Source organism: Mus caroli, unplaced genomic scaffold (assembly GCF_978045245.1).
Source record: "Mus caroli unplaced genomic scaffold, Mus_caroli_1 scaffold_14, whole genome shotgun sequence".
Classification (NCBI taxonomy): Eukaryota; Metazoa; Chordata; class Mammalia; order Rodentia; family Muridae; genus Mus; species Mus caroli.
Window position 1 is genome coordinate 57,552,437 of NW_028227269.1, and position 9,507 is coordinate 57,561,943.

The window sequence follows — 9,507 nt, forward strand, 5'->3', positions numbered from 1 at the left end:
TTCAGTCTCATAGATGAGGTACAGCCATTTGTCTGTCCTCAGAAGGCCAACGAAAGAGGCAAATGATAGTGCAAAGCAGAGAAAGGACAACTAGAATCATTCTAATTGTAAAACAAACAAACAAACAAACAAATAAAAAGGTTATGACTTCCCCACACTCCATATGCCATCAAGTCTATCTTTTTGGACAGGGAATCCAGTCTTAAGTATAGAGCAACAGATATGCATAACGAAGCAGATATGGCCTCGGTATGGCCTGCCCATCACTGACTCATTCTTATCTTGGCTCTAGTATCACTTAATGATGTTTGATAGGTTGCCAACTGTGTGAAATCTCTTCCTGGGAGAAAAATTTCTCCTCTGGCTGACACCTGCCTTGAGCCTTTTCCTCCTCCTAACAGGAGATTCCTGAGGAAACTTCAACTCCTTGAGGGTCATGATTTCAATAGTATGATAGCCAAAGGGAGGACCACAAAGATCTTTATAGAATTTGTTTATTCACTACAGTCCTATTGAAGAATTACTTTCTAAATATACTGACGTGGACGGTCAAACAGTGTTACTTGGATCCTCTGTCATTGTCACAAACTTCTATGGCACTAGCTGAGCAACAAGTGCTGCTCAAGTTTTTTTTTGACATCTTTATTAAAAGGTACATTATCCTTATGACGCACATTTATAATTGATCTCACTTGCCATTCATTTTAGTTAATGTATTTGGCAATTAAAGCTTTAAATAATTGTGGCATGCTTCATTACAAACTGAAATATACATTATAATGAGTAGCTATGAATCATTTTATGCAATTGATAATAAAGGCTTTCAAGTCTTAAGAAAATAACAAATCTCTTTTGAACTTTATGCATATATCTTGGTCTGTTTGTATTATTATATTTTGATTACTTTTCTACATAGGCTATTTTTAAACGTTGATAGTTGCATTTACCTCATTTATATGATCTTTGTGAAAAAAATGAGTAATGTTACAGAGGCATTAAAAGCTCATTTAAGAAAAACTATTTATTCCTGGTCAAGAAATGCAATTTCTAGCCTAGGTGGAGACATAACATTTCAGTTGGGCTGGCCAATCATCTGGTTAAGTAGCTTACAGTTTCTATGGTTGTGATAGAGACCGTGACCAAACGCAACTTAGAGAAAAAAAGGATTTATTCATCATATACTTCCAGGTAAATTCACCACTGAGGAAAGTCATAGCAGGAATTTAAGGCTAAAATTTGGAAGCAGAAATGGAAGCAGAGACCATGGAGGAATCCTGCTTACTGGATTGTTCATTATGGCTTGTTCGGTTTCTGTTTTTATACACTTTAGGACCACCACCCACAATGGGCTAGCATCTCCCACATTCATCATTAACCAAGAAAATGCCCCATAGACTTGCCTGCAGGGCAATCTAATGTAAGCATTTTCTCAGTTGAAGTTCCTTCCTCCCAAACATACTGGACTTGTGTTAAGTTGACAAAACACCAACAGGCTCCCCAGGGGACTGTGGTGTCTAGGTTTTGTCAATTTTACACAAGCTGGACTAATCTGGCTAGTGGCAATTTCTCAATTGAGAAATTCATCAACTGAACTTTGAAGCATCTTCTTAATTGCTATTTGATGTAGGATATCTTAGTACACTGGACCATGCTATTTCTTGGCAGGTGGGCCTGAGCTCGGAAGCCTGTAAGCAGGATTTTTCCATGTTCTCTGCTTTAGTTCATACCGCAGGTTCCTGCTTTAGCTTTTCTTGTTCTGTATAAACCCTTTCCTTCACAAGTTGCTTTTAGTAATGATGTTTATTGCAGCAACAGGGAGCAAATAAGGTCAGAAATCACTCCCAAGGAAGGTGGGAGCACATTAAGCCATGTTAAAGAGATAAAAATAATTATTCATTTAAGAGATAGTGTAGTTTTCCTTCCCAGAGCCCCTGCTCCCAGCCACAGTTCCTCACAGGACTACAACCATTAAACTTTAGAAATCTACCTGCTTTTCTGAATGACTCAGAAAGGGTAACTTTTCTCTCTTCTTATTCCTGATCTAAACACACTTTCCTTAACACCAGAGGCTTCTCTCTTCCTCTAAAGATCTCTTCTCTGTTCTGTGGTGATGGGTGTGTTACCATTTATGAAAGTTAAATCTAGATTAGATGAGCAATTAAAACAGAGCTATAATCCCTAGTGAAATAGAAGCTGTTATTAGAAGTCTCCCAGCTACAACATATCCAGGGCCAGATGATTTTAGTGAAGAATTCTACTAGACTTTCAAAGAAGAGCTAAGTCCAATACTCCTCAAATTATTTCATGAAATAGGAACAGAAGAAACATTGCCCAGTTTGTTTTATGGCTATAGTTACCTTGATACCCAAACCATATAAAGACTGTAATAAAGAAAGAGAATTACAGACCAATTTTCCTTATGATCATACACACAAAAATACACAATAAAACTTGCAAATCAAATTCAATAACACATTAAAAAGATTATCCACCATGATCAAGTAGGATTCATCCCAGAGATATGATAATGGTTCAACATAGATAAGTTGAGAAATGTACTTCATCATATAAATAAACTGAAAGACAAAAATCCTATGATTATCTCATTATATGCAGAAAAGTCCTTTGACAAGCCTAAATCCCCTTCATGATAATGTCCTGAAGATATTAGGGCTACAAGAGACATGACTCAACATAATAAAGTCACTTTACAACAAGCCCATAGCCAACATCAACTTAAATGGAGAGAAACTTAAAAGCAATCCTACTAAAAGCAGTAATATGAGAAGATTGCTCACTCTGTCCATACCTATTCAGTATAGTACATGAAGTTTTAGCTAGTGCAATAGGACAACTGAAGGAGATCAAGGGGATACAAATTGGAAAAGAAGAAATCAAAGTATCATTATTTGTGGATGATATGATATAAGTGACCCTACAATTTTCAACAGGAAACTCCTGCATCTGATAAACATTTTTAGCAAAAGTTTTAGCTCGATACAAAATAAACTCACAAAAAAATCAATAGCTCTACTATATACAATATGACAAATGGACTGAGAAAGAAATTAGGGAAGAAACACATTTTTTACAATTGCCAAAAATAATATTAAATATCTTGGGGGTAATGCTAACCAAGCAAGTAAAAGGTTTTTAATGATAAAAACTTCATGACATCAAAGAAAAAAATTGGAGAAAATACCATAAGCTGGAAAGATTTCCCATGCTTTTGGATTGGTAGGGTAAATACAGTAATAATGGTTATCCTATCAAAAGTAATCTACAGGTTCAGTGCAGTCCCCTTTAAAATCCCAACACAGTTCTTTACAGCTCTTAAAAAGAAAAATTTCAGCTTTATATGGAATCACCAAAAGCTGGGATGGCTGAAACAATTCTGAACAATAAGACAGCTATAGGAGATATTATCATATCTGATCTCAAATTGTACTGCAAAGCTATAGTGATAAATACATCATGATATTAGCACAAAAACAGACATGTAGATCAATGGAAAATAATTCAAGCATAGACTTAAATCCACACAGACACCTAATTTTTGATAAAGAAGCCAGAAATACATGTAGACATAATATTATTGTGCACTTTGTACAGACTATCCCTGTATTATTTAAATGTTGATTTCAGTGTCCCCATATCTGGTTGCAATCCTTATTCTGAGACTCTCCTGTCTTAATGGTACGTAAACATTGCTTCCAAATGATTCCCTGATTGGTTAATAAAGAAGCTGATCAGCTTTTTCGGGTCTTGGCTCTAAGATTACAAACAAAACAAAACAAAAAACAAAACAAAAACCAAAACCAAACCAACCAAACAAACAAACACAACAAAAAACCCAAAAACCAAAACCAAAAAAAAAAAAAAAAAACCCAAAACCCCAAACCAAAAACAAAACCAGTAGTGCCAAAAAGGGCAGTGGCCATGTGCAGCCAATTCACTGCATGAGCTGAGCCTGGTGCTTGCCCAAGGATAAGGCCATCAAGAAGTCCATCATGGGCACAGGGGAAAAATTCCTGAATAGAACAGTAATGGCTTGTGCTGTAAGATCGAGAATTGACAAGTGGGACCTCATGAAACTACAAAGCTTCTGCAAGGCTAAAGACACCATCAATAAGACAAAAAAACCACCAACAGATTGGGAAAGGATCTTCACCTATCCTAAATCAGATAAGGGACTAATATCCAATATATATAAAGAACTCAAGAAGGTGGACTCCAGAAAGTCAAATAACCCCATTAAAAATGGGGCTCAGAACTGAACAAAGAATTCTCACCTGAGGAATACCGAATGTCAGAGAAGCACCTGAAAAAATGTTCAACATCCTTAATCATCAGGGAAATGCAAATCAAAACAACCCTGAGATTCCACCTCACACCAGTCAGAATGGCTAAGATCAAAAATTCAGGTGACAGCAGATGCTGGCGAGGATGTGGAGAAAGAGGAACACTCCTCCATTGTTGGTGGGATTGCAAGCTTGTACAACCACTCTGGAAATCAGTCTGGCGGTTCCTCAGAAAATTGGACATAGTACTACCGGAGGATCCAGCAATACCTCTCCTGGGCATATATCCAGAAGATGTCCCAACCGGTAAGAAGGACACATGCTCCACTATGTTCATAGCAGCCCTATTTATAATAGCCAGAAGCTGGAAAGAACCCAGATGTCCCTCAACAGAGGAATGGATACAGAAATTATGGTACATTTACACAATGGAGTACTACTCAGCTATTAAAAAGAATGAATTTATGAAATTCCTAGCCAAATGGATGGACATGGAGGGCATCATCTTGAGTGAAGTAACACAATCACAAAAGAACTCACACAATATGTATTCATTGATAAGTGGATATTAGCCCAAAACTTAGGATACCCAAGATATAAGATACAATTTGATAAACGCATGAAACTCAAGAAGAATGAAGACCAAAGTGTGGACACTGTGCACCTTCTTAGAATTGGGAACAAAACACCCAGGGAAGGAGTTACAGAGACAAAGTTCGTAGCTGTGATGAAAGGATGGACCATTTAGAGACTGCTGTATCCAGGGATCCGTCCCATAATCAGCTTCTAAACGCTGACACCATTGCATACACTAGCAAGATTTTGCTGAAAGGACCCAAATATAGCTGTCTCTTGTGAGACGATGCCAGGGCCTAGCAAACACAGGAGTGGATGTTCACAGTCAGCTATTGGATGTATCACAGGGCTCCCAATGGAGAAGCTAGAGAAAGTACCCAAGGAGCTAAAGGGATCTGCAACCCTATTGTTGGAACAACATGATGTACTAACCAGAACCCTGGAGCTCTTGTCTCTAGCTGCATATGTATCGAAAGATGGCCTAGTCGGCCATCAATGGAAAGAGAGGCCCATTGGACTTGCAAACTTTATATGCCCCAATATAGGGGAATGCCAGGGCCAAAAGAATGGGAATGGGTGGGTAGGGAAGTGGGGGGCGGTATGGGGGACTTTTGGGATAGCATTGGAAATGTAATTGAGGAAAATATGTAATAAAAATAAAAAAAAAAAAAAAAAAAAAAAAAAAGAAGTCCATCATGTGGAACATTGTAGAAGCCTCTGCTGTCAGGTACATAGCTGAAGCAAGTGTCTTTGATGCTTGTGTGCTTCCCAAGCTCTATGCCAAGCTGCATTACTGTGTGAGCCATGCCATTCATAGCAAGGCCATCAGGCATCTCACCCTCACCATGATTTAGACCTGCTGGCACTGCACCACAACCTCCACCACAGCCCATGTAAAGAGGTGGCTTCACAAGCGCAGAAGGAAAAACATCTTGGAAAAATAAATGGAATTTATATTTAAAAAAAAAAAGAGAAAGAAACTGATCAGCCACTGACTGAGTAGGGGAGAGAACAGGTCTGGATTTCCTTCCAGCTAGGGGAAGGGGAGGGAGAGAGAGGAAATGGGGATTCAGCCATAAGGAGAGGGACCAGAAGACATCATGAGAAAACAGCTGGGGCAGAGAAAAGCATAAAATGCAAATATCTCAGGGATTTTGCCTGGGAGGTAGCCAGATTAGGTTAGAGGCTTGAAATAGAACAACATAGTTCAGTTGTTGTGCCTTAAAGCTGTTAAATCAATAAAACAGTCCTGTCTCAATTATTTGGGAGCTAACTGGGTTAAAAGAAAACAAAAACATTTATAAAATCACCACTAACAAATATACACCAGACAAAAGACAAGCATATTTAACAAATGGTGCTAGTCCAACCAGATGGATACACGTAAGAGAATCTAAATAGATCCATACTTTTCACCCTGTACAATACTCAACTCCAAATGTACTGAAATCCTCAACATAAAACCAAATACACTGAATCTGATAGAAGAGAAAGTGGGGAACTCCCTTGAACTCACGGACACAGGAAACTTTCTGAACAGAAAACTGTTGGCATATGCACTGTGATCAATAAATAACTAACAAGTGGGGTCTCCCGAAACTGAAAAGCTTCTGTACTGCAAAGGACATCATGATTTGGATAAAGCTCAAGAAATCCTGTGGAAGGGGGGCTGAAAGAGTGTAAGAACCAAAGGGGATGTAGGGAACACACACACACACACACACACACACACACACACACACACACACGCTCTCTAAATCAACATGAGCACAGTGCATATGAAAATGAAAGACTCCGAGAGGAGCCCCTCACTCAGGCCTCAGGACAATAGCGGACACCCAAGAACTCACGATAGACCGAGCTTGTTGCAAACCACATGGGGCTTTATTCGGGGAAAGGGGGAAAGCCAGAGCTCTGGGGATGACTCATATCCCACGCAGGGGTAGAGGAGTTGACCTCAAGGGGAAAGAAGTCCCAGTTTTTATAGGCCCTCGGGGGAGAAAGGAGAAGGGGGGAGTAGGGATTTCCAGATCTAAACAATGTCTATTCTCAAGAAATGGATATGGGAGGGGTACAAGGAAAGAGTCTGGTGCAGGTGTAGCAAGTCAGGATTGGCCGGGCTGTGGTTGCTGGGGAGATTTTCTGACTCTTTCTCAGCAACCAATATCACAAACACCTGGCAATGGGCTTCATCAGTGGGCACACGCATGGTTCAAGGAATGGTCAAAACATTGGCAGACACACGGGTTCAAGGAGTGGCCAGAGCATTGTGCACCTCTATTTTTCTAAATCAATGAAGCTAGTTCTGCTAACAGTGACATCTATCTTGCCAATTTCAGGGCTTCTGTGACCTTTTACATTCTGTCAGGATCTTTCAAAAACACAGAGACTGAGGTAGCATGCAAAGGCCTGTACAGTTCAGTACTGGGTCTTCTGCATATAGATTATGGTTCCAGTGTAATGTTTTTATGTGACTCAAGTATATGAACAAATGGGTCTCAGATTCATGTGTCTTTTCTTGGATTCTGTCTTAGTTTGGGCTTTACTGCTGTGATGAGAAACCATGACCAAGGCAACTCTTATAGAAAAAAAAAACATTTCAGTGGGGCTGGCTTACAGTTTCAGAGGTTCAGTCCATTGTCATGGTGGGAAGTATGTCATTGTGTAGGCGGACTTGGTGCTGGAGAACTTAGAGTTCTACCTCTTGATCTGAAGGCAGCCAGGAAGAAACTCTCTTCTGCAGGCCACCAAGAAGAGGCTCTCATCTGCACTGGGTGGAGCTTGAGCATAGGAACTCAAAGCTCACCTCCCATAGTGACACACTTTCTTCCAACAAGGCGCAACCCACTCCAACATGTCCACACTTCCTAATAGTGCCATTTCCCATCGGCCAAGCATATGCAAACCACCACAGACCTTTTTCTTCCTGTTTTCTTGATTTGTCTGATTTTTTTTTTTAATTTTGTAATTATAGTTAGGTACAGAAAATTTAGTGTACATTTAACCCAATTTAGTGGCGATTTCTTTAGCCTTTGCTTTTTCCAACTTGGCAATGTGAGCCACAGACTTAGGACCCAGGACGTTGCCTCCCCAGTGGCGACGGATCTCGTCATATCTGTCATTATAATTGGTCCTAATAGCTTCCACCAGCTTAGCCAGAGCACCCTTGTCTTCCGAGTTAACCTGTGTGAAGGCAACAGTGGTGCATGTCTTCTTGTGGACCAGGTGCCCCAGCCTGGCCTTTCCCTTGATGATGCAGTAGGGCACCCCCATTTTTCGACACAGGGCAGGTAGGAAAACCACCAGCTCAATGGGGTCTACGTCATGGGCAATCACCACCAGCTGAGCCTTCTTGTTCTCCACCAAGGTGGTGACTGTATTGACTCCTGCTCGGAGGACAGGTGGTCTCTTAGTTGGGACATCGCCTTTGCCAGCAGCTTTCTTCTCAGCATGGGCCAGTAGCCTTTGCTTCTTCTCTTGCTTTGTCTCTGGTCTGTGCTTGTGTGCAAGCTTACGCAGCTGAGTAGCTGTTTGCCTGTCCAGGGCCTGAGTGAACTGGTTAATGGCAGGAGGGACTTTGAGCTGCTTGTAGAGGATGGCTCTTTGCCGCTCTAGTCTGATGTAGAGGGGCCATTTGACGAAGCGCGATAAATCTCTTTTGGGCTGGATGTCCTGTCTAATGCCGAAGTTCTTGGGCCTCTTCTCGAACAGAGGGTTGACCACCTTCTTGGCCTCCTGCTTCTTGACGACGGCGGGAGCCGGGGCCACCTTCTTCCCCTTGGCCTTCTTCCCTTTGGGCATCTTGCTCGGCTGCTGGAGAGAGCGATTTGTCTGATTTCAATATGTTAGTTTTGGTTTATATATTCAGGTCTATTCTATTTTTATCCTTTAAGAGCCTGTTTGTTTTCTGAGAGATAGAATGGAGTAGATCTGGATTGGAGAGGAGGAAGGGGTTGCTTGGAGGAGTAGAGGGAAGAGAAACCTTAATCAAGATATATTATATAAGGAAAAAAAATCTATTTTCAGTAAAAGGAGAAAAAAAAGAAAAAAAGAGTATGAGATATATAGTCTGTATGTCCTCTTTTTAGACAGACATTATAGTCAATGGAATATGATTTGAGGAGGATTACTTTAAATAACAAACTTTTCAACTATTTACAGAAATATTCAATATTTATGACAGTCAAAATTTTTCAAGGAGTTATTTACAAACATAGATAATTTTTTATATATTGGAGAACATGATCTTTTTTTTTGATTTTTAATATTTTTATTACATATTTTCCTCAATTACATTTCCAATGCTATCCCAAAAGTCCCCCATACCGCCCCCCACTTCCCTACCCACCCATTCCCATTCTTTTGGCCCTGGCATTCCCCTATATTGGGGCATATAAAGTTTGCAAGTCCAATGGGCATCTCTTTCCATTGATGGCCGACTAGGCCATCTTTCGATACATATGCAGCTAGAGACAAGAGCTCCGGGGTTCTGGTTAGTACATCATGTTGTTCCAACAATAGGGTTGCAGATCCCTTTAGCTCCTTGGGTACTTCCTCTAGCTTCTCCATTGGGAGCCCTGTGATACATCCAATAGCTGACTGTGAACATCCACTCCTGTGTTTGCTAGGC

The 9,507-nt window shown here is 40.4% G+C and overlaps 2 pseudogenes; one reads left to right on the plus strand and one right to left on the minus strand.

Annotated features, from left to right (window-relative positions):
* Positions 1 to 3,902: 3,902 nt before the first annotated feature.
* LOC110306520 (small ribosomal subunit protein eS26 pseudogene) lies at positions 3,903 to 5,774 on the plus strand (annotated as a pseudogene).
* Positions 5,775 to 7,877: 2,103 nt separating this feature from the next.
* LOC110307238 (large ribosomal subunit protein eL8 pseudogene) lies at positions 7,878 to 8,688 on the minus strand (annotated as a pseudogene).
* Between the last annotated feature and the right edge of the window lie 819 nt (positions 8,689 to 9,507).